At 33.9% G+C, this 5,309-nt stretch overlaps 1 long non-coding RNA gene across 1 annotated transcript in view; it reads right to left on the reverse strand.

Annotated features, from left to right (window-relative positions):
* Nucleotides 1-5,309, reverse strand: part of LOC108965037 — a 94,587-nt gene that overhangs the window by 51,834 nt on the left and 37,444 nt on the right. Inside the window, exon 3 of the long non-coding RNA XR_001993075.1 lies at nucleotides 3,181-3,277. This is a non-coding gene — a long non-coding RNA (uncharacterized LOC108965037). The remainder of the gene's footprint in view (nucleotides 1-3,180; nucleotides 3,278-5,309) is intronic.

Raw genomic sequence — 5,309 nt, forward strand, 5'->3', positions numbered from 1 at the left:
CGTCTGCATAACGCTTTCCTATCAAGGGTAAAAGCATGTTTCCAAAAAGGAGAAGTGCCATATCAGGTGAATACAGGGAAGTTAATGGTTAAAATATGATTTTTGGTCAAATAATCAGTCACAAGCGTCGATCGATGAGACGGATTCTGAGCAATTTTGGTCGTCAGTCAATTTGTGCGGAACAAACCGTGAACACACATTTCGTAAGCCCAAGTGTTCGGTCAAAGGCGATAGTTTGATGATTTTTCCTGATTTTTGATGAATTTACGCAGAGTTTCGAAGGAATTTCCGGTGATCACGGTTTTGATTGGCCCACATGTTGTCATTTATGTCCTCACGACTACTTGKAAAATCACCGCCATAAACTTGTTTCATCAATTGAAACGTTTCGGTAAAAGTTTTACCAATTTTWAAACAAAATTTAATGTTGGCTCTTTGTTCGAAGCTCATTTTTGCACCTATAACACACACTTACTGACACTTAAAACGCAAAAGCTTCACTTCCAATCCTGAAATTCCCTCTGGACAATCGATAAAGATAGCTGACGCACTAGTCGATATATAGATGGCGTCATCAGGGGCACTAGATTYAAAAAATCCTGTTTACTTTGGAACGATCCTTGTAGATGAATACATATATATACGTGTATTAGTATATTCTACACTATTTAAAAATATTGCAATAAAATTTTTACTATGCGCCCCCATCATAGCAACGATTACCATTTTCAGAATATTTTGCCTTCGCAGCTACCCGCGAAATTTGCAACCCATCTCATCAATTCAGCGCCGGCAATAAGAGCTCAGTTGATGAGGATTTGCCCAACTCAGATACATACACTATGTTTATTGTTAATTTTCGAATTTTAGATATGTATGCWAGCACCCATTTATATAATGCATCCATATTAATATTCACATTTCGCATAATCAATGCGCATAGTACAGCAACGTTCAAATGACGTCGTTTGAAGTCAGCATCATCGAATCTGTCTTGCACTTTAAGGTATAACTATTTAATATACCAGCAGATCCATTTCATTATAATATCGAATAAGACCCATTTTGTAAAGCAAAATTATAAATATTATTAAAACTACTTTCAATATATATTTCTAATATTCTTTATAATAGTTTTAGAACACAATATACATACATGTTGTTCTACATTCACGACAGAAATTTATATATTTATCAAATAGAAATATAAAAAAAAAACTCTATTTGAATACTTTTTTATGTCCATACTATTTCTAATTCCACTCTGGAAAGTTACTAATATGGTAGGGATCTCATTTTTTGTATTCACCAATGCCCCACGGATAAACTTCGACTGCACCGAAGCTAATATACCCTTCACAGGTGCATTTCTTTTGGTAACTATGTGTTCAGTTTGTATATATGCTATAGTAATCCAAAATGGACAATTATTTAGAATATTATATTATTACCTTAAGCAGGTATCCATGTCAAATTTTGTGAAAATACCACGTCAAATGCGAAAGTTTTCCATTCAAACCCTTGACTCTGTTCGATTTGTATGACAGCTGTATGCAATAATGAGCCGATCTGAACAATTTCTTCGGATTTTACATTGTTGCCTTATTAAATAATCTAAATTTCGTGAATATATCTTTCCAAATGCAAAAGTTTTTCATTCAGCACCTGATTCCGATCGCTCAGTTTGTATGGCAGCTATATGCTATAGTAAGCCGATCTGAACAATTTCTTCGTATATTATATAATTGCCTTAGAAAATAACGTGTGCCAATTTTTGTGAAGATACATTGTCAAATGTGAAAGTTATCCATACAGAACTTGATCCCGATCGCTCAGTTTGTATGGCAGCTATATGTTACAATGGTCCGATATCAGCCGTGCCGACAAATGAGCAGCGTCTTGAAGAGAAAATGACGTTTGAAAAATTTCAAAACGGTATCTTAAAAAGTGAGGGACTAGTTCGTATATATACAGACAGACAGACGGACGAATGGACAGACAGACAGATGGACATGGCTAACCGACTCAGCTCAATATACTGATCATTTATATATATACCTTATTGGRTCTCCGACACTTCCTTCTGGGTGTTGCGATCTTCGTGAAAAAATTATACCTGTTCAGGGTATAAAAAACTGCTCTTAGATTTGTATAATATTGTTTATGTTTCTGTTAAGTTTGATCCCCATAYGCCAATTTGTGTGTGTTTAAAAATGTTGCAGTCTACTTTATCACGATCATAAGTATTTATTTGAGTGGCACAAAGCATAAAGGGAAGGTCGCGAAGTCATCGAGAAGTTGCCTCATCCACGGTGACGATATCAAAAATTAACAAAACAGTAGTTTCCAATCATCTGATCTGTYGAAATTAGAACAGCTGGTACATATACTATTTCTATATTTTAACTCCGTTTTTCAGCATATTTTACATATAACACTCCACCACATATTCTCTTTAATAGTTTGTTCTGAGAACTAAATAACACATATGTATTATGTGTATTCTATGAAAAGAATGGGAAAATACAAAAACTACTCAATGAGAGCAAAAACTGCAAAAACTTATTTATATTTCTATTTCAAAATATTTAAAATAGACCTACATTTATATACATACATGAATAAAACACTTCGAAAAAATATTCTTATTTTTTCATGATTCAACAAATACACCTTTGTTCGAAGTTCACTTCTATTAATCGGAGAGATAATGGTAAGGAAAGGAGTACGTCAACATAAAATAAGTAAGGCGAAAAATTAATCGAAGGCAAACAATATTCCGCTGTACGAATTTCCGCTAAAGTGAATCTTTTTTATGAGTCATAAAAGTTAGCAACCGTGTCATTGCAAARGGACTATCATACGAACCTTTTCAAGAAAATTTTCAAATACAAAGCATCTATTGACACAATCTTATGATGTTCAAAACACACCGATATACATAATTGACTACTTAAGTTTGAAATGCACATAGAAGTAAAGTGAACTAAGAAGGTTGAATTAATAAAACAAAGGCAAATACTGCATATTAGAAACGAATTTCAAGACGAATACAGCTTCAGAAAGTGAATCCCTTCTGTATGAGATAGTAGAAGAATTGAATAAGCAAGATGATGTAATAAAAGATACAAAGCAGTAACTAAAAAGGTTTAATTTTAAAAGTGCAAACAGAATACTTACCCTGAAAAAGTATGAACGTAGAGAAATATTTCCAAAAACCACCTTTTGTTCTTCCCCAGCGTTTTTGCTAGTATAACGTTGTCCTTATATAAATACCCTAAAATACGTAAAGCGAAAGAACTAATTCAGCCATATTTATAATTTTATGTAAATAGCACTGCTCTTTTTCAAAATATTGCGAATTCAGGTACTTCTACAATATTATTAAATATAATAATAAATAACGTGATTTTCAATAGGGAGCTACAAAAGTAGTACAATAGGGACAGAAAATTACGCCATAGCTTTTCCTGCTCTTTTGACATTTCTCTTTAGTAAGGTTTGCCATTCATCATATAAAGTTATACGATCCAACAATGAGTTGAAATTATTAAAACTTATTACCGACATTCGGAGTCAGTGGCCTCAACATTGAGAGCGCTATGTCCAATTTATGGCCGTCATAATCGTCTCGTTAGATCAGCAATTGAGCGCCTAGTTGGAAGATTTTAATCCACAGACACAGTAAAAAATATTTCCGTGYCATTGAGTCAATGAAGTGCCCCAAATCAGTCTCTGACACCTCGTTCTCAAACGTTGGGTGGCTACGTCGTTGTGGGGAGTTTTGCTCAAAGAGCTTAGCTTACATCCTTACAAGATAAAATTGACATAAGGACTGAAGGATGATGGTCGTGAATTTGGCTGAGCAACGACTTGAAAATGATGCGGCTTTTCATCGAAAAATACTCTTCAACGATTTGGCTCATTTCAGACTGAATAGCTTCGTCAATAAGCAAAATATGTATTATTGGTCACGCATCAATCCACACGTACTCCATGAGTCACCATTGCATCCCGAAAAAACTTCGGTTTGGTGCCGCTTATGGGCCGGCGGCATCATTGTGCCGTACTTCTTCCGTGATGGTTACGACCGACACGTTACTGCGAATGGAAACCGCTACCGCTCAATGATCACCGAATATTTTTGGCCCGAATTGGATGATATGGACTTGGACAATATGTGGTTCGAACAGGTCGGCGCCACAAGCCACATAGCGAATGTCACAATCGATTTATTAAAACCAATGTGTGCCATGCAAAAAAAAAAAAAAACCCGAGTTCCATATATAGTGGCATCGAATGTACTTTCACTGTAATAAGAATGTGATTAATATCCCAAATAAAAAAATTAAATATCCAAAAAAAAAAAAAATGGATTCGTGTATATAAGAAGCATAATTGGATCGGTTCAATTCACAATGTTCTAAAGATGTGAACGCAATTGTATACGCTGTGCTGTATATTGTCAGCTACTCACATATGAAGCAGTGCAAATATCCTAATTTAAAGAAGTTAATTTTATACCTGTTAAATAAATATGCAATGATATGATTTGAAATATGYGCATACCATATCTTAAGACGTTTTAAAACCCTGTTACTGATATTGCTGACATTTTAAAATATTTACGGATTAAGTTGTTGAGAGTTGGAATAAATGGCGTAATTGAGCGCGTACTCTTACCATTCCTTTTCTCCAATAGTACTTGAATGTAAAAAAGTACATTTCGCTGCACAGGGGGTTTGTGTTTATATAATGTGAACAGCGAATATGCTTCGGTACTTGATTCCCATTTTACAGCTTTCTCATAAAAGCTGATTGAAAATGCTTATTAGATGCAAGATTAGATAGGATATCAACATGGGTTGCAAAGAGTAAAGGAGTAAAAACAAATAACTTGGAAAATTGTTGATTTCGTCACGACAGGGCAAGCTACGGAAAATAACCAACTGTTTATCTTGACTCAACTGATGTCGCATTTTGTATTTTGTGGTAATATCTTCATCAGTTATATAAATAAATTGAAACAAATACAAAATTTTGTATAGTGTTTGATTAAATTCTTTCTCTAATTGCTAGTGAAATCTATTGTAATATAATTTATTAAATAAGTAAAAGTATAAACAGAAGCAGCTATAAACAAAATCCTTAGTTTAAAATCTGTCTGAATTTACCAGCCCTTTTTCTATTCAACAATTTTTAATTATTTAAGTAGTTACGAAATGAAAGGTGGAGCCGCTCAAAGCAAAATCTATTTAATCTGTCTTTCTGGACAAATTATAAAACTTTTGCTGATACATATATTTAGC

Source organism: Bactrocera latifrons, unplaced genomic scaffold (assembly GCF_001853355.1).
Source record: "Bactrocera latifrons isolate USDA-ARS-PBARC rearing strain unplaced genomic scaffold, ASM185335v1 scaffold_132, whole genome shotgun sequence".
Taxonomy (NCBI): Eukaryota; Metazoa; Arthropoda; class Insecta; order Diptera; family Tephritidae; genus Bactrocera; species Bactrocera latifrons.